We start from the raw sequence: 12,843 nt of genomic DNA, 5'->3' as shown, positions 1-12,843 counted from the left end.
GAGAGAGAGAGAGAGAGAGAGAGAGAGAGAGAGAGATCTGTAGTCACATGAAAAAATACTCTCACCATTGACTGGAGAAATGCAAATTAAAACAGTTCTGAGGTACTACATCATACCTATTGAATTGGCTAATAGGACATAAAAGGTAAATGACAAATGTTGAAAGGAATGTGGGGAAAACGAGACATTAATGCATTGTTGATGGAGTTATAAACTGATTCAATCACTGGAACTCTACGCATAGGGCTATAAAACCATGCATACCTTTTGACTTAGCAATATGGCTACTAAGTCTGTATCACAAAAGAATTTTTTTAAAAAAGGAAAATAATCTAAATGTACAAAAATATTTATAGCTGCTCATTTCTGGGGACAAAGAATTGGAAGTTGAGGGGATGCCCATCAATTTGGGAATGGCTGAACAAGTTGTGATATGTGATTATGATGGAATAATGTGCTACAAGAAATGATGAACATACTCATCAGAAAAATGCTCTCAGAAAAACCTGGAAAGACTTGCATGGGTGGATGCAAAGTGAAATGTACTATTTACAAAGTAACAGCAATATTGTATGATGATCAGCTGCGAATGACTTAGCTATTCTCAGCAATAAAACCATTCCATACAACTCTGAAATACTTATGATAAAAGAAATTCTATCCATCTCCAGAGAAAGAACGGATGGTGTCTGAATACAGATTAAAGTGTACTTTTTAACTTTATTTTTATTGGGTTTTTTGTCTATGTTTTCTTTCACATGACTATATGTTTTGCATGACTACACATGTATAACCTATATTGAATTGCTTGCCTTCTCAATGAGAGATGAGGGGAATGAGCAAGGAAGAGAATTGGGAACTCAAAGCTTTATAAACAAATGTTAAAAACTGTAACATGGGGGGTGGCTAGGTGGCACAGTGAATAGAGCACTGGCCCTGGAGTCAGGAGGACCTGAGTTCAAATTCTGACTCAGACACTTGACACACTTATTAGCCATGTGGCCTTGGGCAAGTCACTTAACCGCAATTGCCCTGCCCTCCACCCTCAAAAAAAAAAAAAGGCAAAAAAAACTGTAACATGTTACTGAGGAAAATTAATTAACTTTTAAAAAAAGGTTCTGAATCACATTTTCTAGTTGGTCACTTTTCTTTTCATAATCTTGTTTTTCTTGGATTGTTCTTATTTTTTTAAATTTTCTCTCAATCTCTCATTTGATTTTTAAAGTTTTTAAAAGTTCTTCTATGAATTCTTTTTGGGGAGGTTACCATTTGACATTACTCTTTGGGGTAGGAGAGGCTTTTTATTTTTTTGCTTCTATTTCCTCCTCTAAAGACAAACCTGGTCTTTTCTGTTCTTCTAAGTTTTTTTGTTATGATTGTTGTTAAAAAGAAGAAAGAGTTTTCTATGAAAAAAAAGAAAGAAAAGAAAACCATTCTGTCCTACCACATTTGAGAAATAAATATTTATCTCTTATATTTAATAACTAATGATTGTATTAGGACCAAGGATTTTCCCCTTTTCTACTTTCTCATCCAGAAATTCAACAGTGTGGGAAATCTCTCTTTAAGATTTACCCAGGCCCAGATCTAATCAGACAGTAAAAGAAATTCTGAATTTGGACTAATGGGTATATTCTTGCTTGTTGTGTTTGCTCAGAAAGGTCTAGGAAAATGTTAATTCTCTCTGTCACCAAGACAAGTAATATGGAAATTGATATCATTTTGACCAAGATTTGAATGACGTAAGTCACATACCCCAAGATTGTCCACCTCCTGTTGTGTTAACCTCTCAGAAGTGATTAGGCATCCCTCAGGAACACTTCCTCTTTGAAGCGCATTTAAACTGTGACCCCACCACCATTAGGGGGTCTTTGGTCTGAGAGAGATGGCCAAATAACCATCCTTTTATTAACCAACTGCTGGCCTTATTAATAAAATTATTAAATTACCCAGAAATTATGTCTCTAGAACATTTTTAAATCATTACACATGGAATTCAACCATCTTTTAAGCCTGTGTTTTTACATTTGAATTGTTTAATCTTCTTAATAACTTGTAACCTTTCAGACTGAAATACTGCCTCTTCCCTCCCCCTCACCCCACTTTGTTTGGCACAGTCCTGGTTTCATTGGTGGTACTCAACAAATAATAAACAATAATTAAGGAGATTAAATGGCAAAGCTTTTAATTTTTCAGTCTTATTTACATAAATCAGACACTTAATGTAAGTGCAGTATCTACTGTGAGAGGGTTTCAAATGTGCATATCAGGGTTATTAGTAATATCTGAATGTTATGAGGACAGTAATTCTATATCTGCATGGAGAGAGCTTCATTAAGAAGGAAGGATTGCACAAAGTAATTATTTAGGTAGCTTGAGGCTAATTACTTAGGGAAGAGTAAATATTTCATTATATGTTTAAATGATTATTCATATGTTTGTGTTATCTATTTTAAGACAGTCTTATCGCACTTACAGCCTTGATTTGCCCTACACAGATCTGGAAGTCTCAGCTCATCTGCCTGAGTACGAACTTTAAATATCTCACTAACAAGTACAAGAGTCAAAGATACCAAGTACATTACACATTTTGGTCTCCTTCATGATCTTATGGATGGAGGTGGTGCTCCCATAACCCAGATTTGTGAGTTCATCAATGTGGGCACACACTCCCACAAGCACAGACTACTACCCATCCATGCCTTCTCATCCTAGACACCCTTTTTATGTTCCTCCAGGAAATCCTCTGCAGAAGGGAATCTCTAATGGACAGAGAGCTTTCTGCTAGATCTCTCCACACTGTGTGATTACCAGGAGAGCACTGTGTGATTACCAGATTAACTAACATCAGGTGTCCTTCATTCCAGCTCTGTGACTGGCCCAACTCTTTCTAGTTATAAATGTTTCTAATGCTATCCTTTACATCAGTAGTGTCACACTCAAATAGAAATGTGACACTGAAGACCACATATTGACTTAGAAAACCACAAATTAACATTATCTCTGTTGTATTATATTTTTATTTATTTTGTTAAACATTTCCCAATTATACTTACCAGTTGGACATCTCTACTTTAAATAACTTCTCCCTCACAACTCCTCATTGTTAATATATTGCAGCCCTTGTCTACTGATCATATACTTCTCCGTTGCCCTGTAAGTGATTTTTTTTAAAGCAATTGAGGTTAAGTAATTTGCTCAAGATTACAGGGTCAGTTATTTTTTGTGTGGGTGCCAAGTATCTGAGGCTGGAACCCATCCCGGGTCTCCCACGCCGGGCCTGGCACTCTTACTCACTGTGCCACCTGGCCGCCCCTGTAAGTGATTTTCAACATTAATTTTTTTAAGAATGTACTATTCTATGACTTTGTGCCACATGGGAACACCTGATAATCATTAATATTAAAAAAAGATTGGATTCATTAAAAACCCTGGGCTATTCCCTATAAGCACAGACTGTTCTTATATTCTTATGTTCTTATATTCACCTCTCAGCTTAGTTTACTGTCCATCTGCAGCATCTGCTTTTAATTGTCATCCAATTGCATATAGTTATCTAAAAACAAGGTGTCAAACTAACTCCCCACAAGGAGACAAAAAAAACTCCCAAGTACAGGAAGCAGATTAAAGTTCAGTTGAGTAATGTATAACAAAATAAATGAAATGCAATACAATACAGATAATGTTCATTTATGGTTTTCTAAGTCAATATGCAGCCCACAAGGATTCATTTCTATTTGAGGGTGACACCACTGGGCAAGATAAAAGTCTTCATGCATTTTGATTTTTCCTACGTGGATAGCTGCAGTGCTTTAAACTCCTTTGATCACTCATGAATCTGTTTGGGGTGATTTTCAATATTCCAGGACTTGATACAGTCAATATGATGCTATCTGCTAAGAGAAGTATATGGAAGATCTCTCCATATTTAGGGAATCTCTTCATGTTTGGACTCTGTCCTACAGGAGAGTGACAAACTCCATCTTGTTTTATCTATCATTTGGTATCAGTGGAGTCATAAAACAAAATTATCCTGTCTTTACATCTTTCAAGGATTCTTATGGGATTGTGACGTTCATGGGCAATGTCTTGTTAGATAGTCTATTTCCTTTAAGCTTAGATACAGCATTTTGCTCTGTTTAATTTTTTATAGTTATATAGTATATAATATATAGTCATACAATATGTATAGTTTATAATGACTTTTATACTTAAGAAACAATAACTACTGTGGGATCTTTGATTCTCTATACCTTTCATTTCATTGTAAAGATAAGGCCTGACTTCAAATACCATTTGTGAAAGCCATCTAATTCTCCTACTATTCTTTCTGCAAGGACACAAGCATTATGATCTCCATTTTACTGATAATAGAACTGAGGCTTTGAGAGGGTAAGTAATTTGCCGAGGTCACACAAGTAGCTCATGGCAGGACTGAGACTAGAGTCCCAGACTCCTGCTTCCTAATGTAGCACTCTTTCCATTAACTCCATTTGTTCTTCTTAAAGAGAGCCATCACAAAAATCTGGACAATGTCATTTTTATTTAAAGAGTTGCAGAAAGAGCAAGAAATAGAGGCAATCTCTCCTAATTGGGGCAGATAGGTGGCCCTGGACCTGGAGTCAAGAAGACTCAGAATTAAATCCAGCCTCAGATACTTACTAAAGTCACTTAACTTATGTTTACCTAAGTCTCTTCAATTTTAAATGAAAATAATGACAGCTTCTGCCCCAGAGAATGGTTGTGAGAATAAGATGAAATAATATTTGTAAATCACTTGGTGCACTACCTGGTGCAGAGTAGGTACTTTTTAATGCTTATTCCCTGCCCTCTCCTATTCCACTCCCAGGATGGACATTAATAAATTAATGCACATGGAAGAAAAACAATAAACATTTAACCTGGGAAAATCCCATGTGGCCTTTTAAAAAACTCAATTCTCCCCCTGTGGTTTTCTTTGATGTGACTTTGTGGTCATGGAAAATGAGATTATCATGTCAGACATCTGTGTGTGGTCTAGTCTTTCCTTCAGTACACCCTCCTTTGTGAAACTGTGCTGCTTCAGCAGGCCTTTTGGCCTGCCCTCAAACTCCTCCCAAGTGGCAGTTCTGGCTTAATGCAGTCAAAGCAGGAGGGCCAACTAAGAGCCTTTTAATTCTCTGATGCATACAACTCCCTTTCACATTCTCTGAAACAATCCAAAAGGCCTGGGAAATCTCTCCACCATGGAAAACCCCTGTGTGTTAAGTGAAGAGTAGCCTGAATCACATAACCTGGAAATGAACTTTCTACCTCTAGCAACATCCTCCTCCTTCCGTGATACTCTGGCATAAAGGTGACCCTGGTTTCTTTAAAACTTCACAAAATAAAGCTCAAAATCAAGTGAGTCCTACTAGGAGGAAAAGGTTTCAATCATTGGACTAACAAAGGACAGTGTGTCTATCATCTGTGGACCAGAGAAGCAAAGAATGGAAAGATGCATCACAAGAAAGTGAGTCATAAGGGAATGGATTTTGTTGACCATGGCAACTCACAAAGATTGTCTTCTAAAATTAGGAGGAACATAGATGGAAATGATAGATCTTTTACAGTATTCAATAAAAATTTAACTGCCCTTATATGACACTCCTGTTTTGTTTTGGGGGGGTTTGGGGGGGTTATATTTGTTAGTGTTATTTCCACAAGATTGTATGTTCTTCCCAACAATTTAGAACCATCCTAGAAAAGATACGAAGTAGCCAGACGTATTAGTAACAAAAATGCTCATAACAGTACTTTTGAGGTGCAAAATATTGGAAACAAAGTGTGTGCCCCTCAATTGGAATGTGTCTAGACAAACTGTGGTATGAATGTAATGGAATATTATTGTGCCAAAATCAATTTCATGAAGAATTCATAGAAACTTGGGAACACTTAAATAAACTGATAAAGAGGGAAGTGAGCAGAATCAAAAGCAGAATATTCACAGCAACCATGATAATACAAAAGAAAACAATATTGAACAGCACCAGAATTCAGATCATCTCAGGAACCAGTCTTGACTTCAGGGAATTAATAATGAAGCATACAACCAAGGCTATGCTGGAAATAGCTTCCCCCAACTCTCAAGAGCCAAGTGGGAGAAATACACAGCTTGGAAATCAATAGTACCAAAAGCAGGGCCTCATTTACTGTTTTGTTGCTTGTCTAGACTTGAGAAAGTGATATAGAAAATGTTAACAATACAAATTAAACTTAAAAGTGTGGCATGCATGCGTTTCTTTCAGAGACCCATTTATTAAACATTTACCACCATGCCCTTACATACAACCTTCCTCTTGGTATAAGACTAGAAGTGCTGATTGAGGAATGTTATTAGACTTGCTCAAAATCCTGGTTTGTTTTGCTCAATGACACTTGTTTATAACAAGAGACAGTTCTACTGGGGGGGGGGGTGGAACCAGGGGGGAAGAGTAGCATTGGCAAGTGAATGCAATGTAAAAGAAAAAATCAAAAAAATTAAAAACCCCTTGCAAGCAGAAATTAATTCTTGTGCTTCAACCTCCATAGTACCTAATAGGACACTATGTGTTTAATTAATAATTGAGAATTAATTATTAGACTCTCAGAATCAATGCACTGAAATTCTGGATGCAGTAAGAGAACCAAAGGTAACTATGATAAGGTAAATTACAAAGGTAAATATGATAACTATCTTCTAATATTTAAAGGGGCAGCATAGGCAAGAAGGAATAGATTTCTGTATCATTCAAGAAGGTATAAAAATGGGTAGAAATTACTGAGGCAAACCTCAGCTCAAGGTAGAAAGAACTTCCTACTATTTAATCATGTTTAAATGGATCGGCTAAATCAGGAGGTAGGTAATAAGTTTCCCACCACTTGGAAACATATAAGCAAAGACTAGATGACCACTTGTCAGGAGTGTCATAGAGTAGGTTAATGCTTCAGGTAAGGGTTGGACCAAATAACCTCCTGAGTCCCATTGATTGTCATACAGAAAGGCAGCAGCAACTAAATCTAATCATAATGAAGAGTTTGATCTCTTTCCTATTGTTTCTAATAGCCAGCTATAAAAACATACATAGTCCACATTTCTGGGCTGGTATTTCATAACTGGCCTTTATACAGTTGAGCTGACTATTGCAGAAGGAAAAGGAAGAGATTTTTTTTTGCAGCAGTAGAGAGGTGCATCCCTGGTGAGTGTGATGACCTGGGTGGTTTTCCTTCACTTTGTATTTGTGCCACCTATGCAGCATGTGTCCCTGAAGAGTCTTTGTGTACTGACTGGGATGTGCTATACACTACTAGAGTTCATAAGATGCTGCACAGAAAGTGTTAATGCTGATGTAGTGACAGCTGAATCTTTGTCAATGGCTTCCAAGCCCTTCCCTATTAGGCATGTCTATGCCAGAAGTTAAGGGACCCTGGGACTCTAGAATAGTGGAACCCAAAAACATTCTCATTCTAGGATCCAGAGGCAGAATTTCCATAGCAACATCCTTCCCAATTCTGCCCCCGGGCTATTCCTGGCCATATACTTTAATGATGTCTTGTAGCTAGATTTGGAATTAGACTACAAGCTAGTCCTATAGCTTGTAAGTTTGCATATTTCTTATATATCCATCCCCACCCAACCCCACTCTAATCCTGACTATTGTATATTCCATTCCATGAACATTTTGAGAAGATCAAGATCACTTTCTTTCCTGTATAACTCCAACAAATTTACTTTTTCCGTTAGCAAAAGAGGTTTTATCAAGTATACCTTTTCATTGTCAAGATAGTCCCCATCATTAGCCTGTCAAGAAAAACCAACATTGAACACAATTCACCCATGTCAAAGAATTTCCCAACCCACCAGTTATTTTTGCTGCCACCCATATCCTATCAAGAGTAGCCTCTAGGTTTGAGGTACAAATCAGGTTCATGTAGAACCTGAGATATCTTCACAGCCTTGGCCAAAGAAACTTTGAGAGACTGAAGTAATTCCAAAATCTCTCTGACAGTTCATATCCACACCAGGCTTAGCCTAGACTAGGTTTAGTTCAGATTAGAAACTGAGACAGTCACAGAACCAAATTTGTATAGACAAAAAAATTCCAAGGCAGGACCAGAAGTGACCCAATCATCTGATACCCAATCATCTCCAAACCAGACCAGCACAGCCAGTTGAAAAGTAAAATCTCAACAGAGTAGCTATTTTCTGCTGTATGGTATTCAAATATAAAATGAAAAGGAACCCAAATCAGTTTGATTTCATTTTCTTACTGAATCCATGGACTTTTGAATGCAATTAAGTGAACTAACTGCTTTGGAAACATAGATCCAGAATGGGGGTACATTAATATTCTGAGTTTTGCTCTGAAATTAAAACCTACACACACACACACACACACACACACACACACACACGATGGGCTAGAACTGTACCAGAAAGGAGTGGGAAGGAGAAAAGAAACAGTTGAGACTCCATTCAGTTCCACATGTGGAAACCAAGTCTAATAAGGGCAACTGTCTGGAGTATCTTTGTCAGGAGAGGGGTCTGAAGATGTTCCAGAGGGGTCATTAGAATGTGTGCCAACTTCATTTCCGAAAACTTTCCCAAGGTTTTAATAAATGAGTGTTATCTCAGAGACTTAAGGGTCATTCTGTTGTTTGAAGATGCCACTACCCGCATTTTAATCTCAGACTTGCAATTACAGTCACTTCCTCTTCTTTCACACAAATGTCAATCAATAAGGGGTCATCAGGGGAGGGTGTGCACTAATCTGAGGAGCCTGTGGATTCCATTAATGATGTGTAATGATTATATCTTTCTTAATGGTCTTAGGGAAATAATTTAGAAAGCAGCCATAATTACAACAAATCCCTGAACCCTCATGACAAACAACTTTAAAAATAACTCTTCCTGTTTCCTGATTACTGCAACTAAACTGACAGCACTTTTTTTCTTTTCTTTTGGACAGGCTCATAGGAAGTCTTCATTACATCATCTTCCTCATCTTGTTTAAGTTAAGAATTTTCTATACATTATTAACACAGATTTAATCATGTGGTTTATGGTAACTTTCTGACATTTGTGTAGTTCTTTGTGTTTTGCAATGTGCTTTACATGGATGATCTTCAAAACAGTCCTGGAAGGTAAGTGATATTATTCTTATTTTGCAGAGGAGGAAACTGAGGCTGAGAAGTTAATTGATTTTCCCAAGGTCACCCTGCTGTTATGGTTCAGAAATGATATTTGAATCCAGAGTCTATTGATTCTTTGTTTAGCATTCATTCTAATTAATCAACCAATGAGCATTTTTACTAAGCACTTACTCTATTCCTTTAACAATGGGAATAGAAAAATGGCAAAAACGTGGTCCTTATTCAAAAAACTCACAGTCTAACGAGAAAGACAAAATGAAAAAAATGTGCAAATACTATATATTCAGTGTAAATGGGAGGTAATCTCAAAGGGGAAGGCATTAGTAGTGAGGGTGAGGGGAAGAACTGGAAAATAAATTCTAATCCTGCAAAATGTAGGATTTGTGCTGTCTTAAAGAAAGCAAGGGAAAGCAGGGAAGGTGAGAGCTGCCATAATCACACCTTCTCACTGTCTAATTTTTTGCTTGATTATAAGCTTTATGAGGTCAAGGACCATGTTTTATCTAAATTTTATACCTCCCCCATACCAAACCCAGTATTCTTTACACAGCAGGTCCATAAAATTGATAGAGTTCAAGAATGCCAAAAGAATTTGGGAGGGATCTTAGTAAAACAGATAACAATGCTAAAAAATACATGTAAGGCATGTACAGTATGTCCTATTGAATGATGGTGCCCTATCATGATGAAGAGTTACACAAGCAGTATGGTGTAATGGTTAAAGCCTAGAACTTGGAGTTATGAAGTACTAGGTTCAAATTTGACCTCTGATACTCACTTTGTGACAATGGCACCTAAAGTAGACTTTGTGTTAATTCTTTGAGGAGTGGAAGTAATTGAAATGATATACTGAAGCAATGAGGTACACCTGAATATCAGAAATCAATCGAATTCAACATAAATGCCTAGGTGCTAGGGCAACAAAGATAAAAATGAAACAATTCTTGTCCTAAAGGGGATTACATTGGGCTGAAGGGATACAAAGTACACATAAATTAATGAATATAAGATTATTTGATTAATTAAAATGCACTGACAAATGGGGTGAGTAGAAATGAGAGCTGACATTTTATATACATTACTCACTTAAACTTTACAACATTGTGGAGGCAAGAACAAGCATATCTTGTTTTATTGTACTTCACAGATATATTGTGGGGTATTTTTAGAAAATGAAGGTTTGTGGCAGCCCTGCATTAAGCAAATCTATTGCCACCATTTTTCCAATAGTACCTGCTCACATCACATCTCTATATCACATTTTGGTCATTCTTACAATATTTCAAACTTTTTCATTATTATTATATCTGATGTGGTTATCTGTGATCAGTGACATTCAATAGTACTAGTGTAATTGTTTTTAGGCACCACAAAGAGTGTTAATATAAAACAGTGAACTTACTCATTAAATGTTGTGTGTGTTCTGACTGCTCCACCAGCCATTCCCCCCACACGCACACTCTCCCTCTCCTCAGGCCTCCCTATTTCCTGAGACACAACAATATTGAAGAATATTACACAAACTTGATTGAAAAAACAGCATTATGATTTGAGAGAATTGACTCCAGTTCTGTAAGTTCTGCTGTGGGTAAAAGGCCGTCATACAGCATCACATGCGATAGAGAAATCTTTCATGAAAAGAAAAGTAAATTGATTTGGCAAATTTCACTGTTGTCTTATTTTAAAAGTGGTCACAGCACCCCCCCCACCTTCAGCAACCCCCACTGATCAATCAACAACCATCAACATCAAGGCAAAACTTTCCACCAAAAAAAGTTTATGACTAGCTGAAGGCTCAGATGATGGTTAGCATTTTTCAGCAACATTTTTAATTACAGTATGTACATTGGTTCTTTTTAGACATAATACTATTACACATTTAATAGATCACAGTACAATGTAAACATAACTTTGATATTCACTAGGAAACCAATAAATTTGTGTGACTCCCTTTATGGCTATATTCATTTTATTCAGGTGGTCTGGAACCAAACCCACAATATCTCTGAGATATGCCTGTAGTACAGGTGTTATCATACCGATTTTCCATATTAGACAACTGAAAGTTAAACATATTAGATGATACGGCCTTGGAAGCACAGCAATCGATCTGTGTTGAAAGCAGGAAGAAAGACTTTATGTAGTAGATGGAACCTAAGCTGAGCCTTGAATGGAGCTTAAGATTCTAAGGGACAGAGATGAGAAAATCTCCCATTCTAGGGATGAGGCAGTCTTAAGAATCATAAAATAGCACAATAGGGGGTGGCTAGGTGGTACAGTGAATAGAGCACCAGCCCTGGAGTCAGGAGGACCTGAGTTCAAATCCACTCTCAGACACTTAACAACAACAACAACAAAACTAGCTGTGTGACCTTGAGCAAGTCACTTAATCCCAATTGCCCTATCTTTCCCCCTCCAAAAAGCAAAAACAAAAATTTAAAAAAATAAAATAAAATAGTACAATAATTCAAATGAAAGAGGTCTTAGAGATCACCAGTCCAATCCTCCAAGCTCTTACCATGCTCTATGGTTTATAAGATGTTTTACTCACAATCACCCTGTAGATAGTGCTGGTATTACTAATTTGCATTCTATAGATGTGGAAAGAGAGACAAGGGAATTCAAATGATATACCCACAGTCACACAGCCAGCTAGGATTAGAACCAGAACTCAAAAATGTTGTGATTTTGAGCTCAGTGCTCTTTATCCTACACTACTCTGGTTGCTCTGCTTGTCCTTCATTCTCGAAGAGGACTATAACATCAGGGAGATGATGACACAACTTGGAGTTGACTTTGGTTTGAGGGAGGGAGGGCTGTGCAAGGTCACCAGCCTCACTTTCTCCTCCAGAATCATCTGGGTCCAGTGGCCTGATATTCATCAGGATGACTGAAGAGATGGCCCAGGATGCAATGGGAGACCCCGGCCCTTCTAGGGCAAGGCCTTTTCAGGTTCTCCCTTTGAGTGATGTAAGATCCATTCAGTAAATAGACCTCTTTAAGAAATGAGTCAAAGGATGGCACCTTTAATTAAAAAAATCAAACTGGGAGGGGAAGATCCTGGTAAGAATAAAAAGACCTGTGTTCAAGTTCCAACATTGACACTATCCACTAGTGTACTTAGCTGGTTTGAGTCTTCATTTCTTCTAATAATAACAAATAAAATGGGAATCATAATTCCTTCATCATCTGATCCTCGCAAGGTGATTATGAGGATAGTATTATGTAAACCATACAACATTCAGCCCTAGGTGAATGTGAATTATTATATTTAGCATCTCTGTGCTGTCGTCTCTGAAGAATCAATATTTAGGAGACCCCAAAAGCAATGGAAAGACATACGGTGGGTATAGTAAGTTACAGCATACTAGCATGGATGATGTCTATGTGAGGATTCACATCAATGATATCACTTCTACTCCTATTTGTCAGGCTAAACTGACCACACAAGAAAACTGCAGAATTAGACAATCATAGATTTAGACTTGGAGACATTTAGAAGCCATATAGTCATTTCACAAATGAGGAAACTGAGGCCCAGAGAGGTAAAAAGGATTTGCTCAAGGACACACAGGCAGTATGTGGCAGAGTAGGGCTCATAGACAGATAATCAGAGGGCTTTACTACTATGTTTCCCCGATAATAAGACACTGTCTTATTATTTTTTTTGGAAAGAAAAACACCAGAGGGCTT

The sequence above is a fragment of the Petaurus breviceps genome, unplaced genomic scaffold (assembly GCF_028583685.1).
Source record: "Petaurus breviceps papuanus isolate PSGF00001 unplaced genomic scaffold, PetGlider_PUasm1.0 91133, whole genome shotgun sequence".
Lineage (NCBI taxonomy): Eukaryota > Metazoa > Chordata > Mammalia > Diprotodontia > Petauridae > Petaurus > Petaurus breviceps.
Note: the sequence above shows the minus strand (reverse complement) of the source record.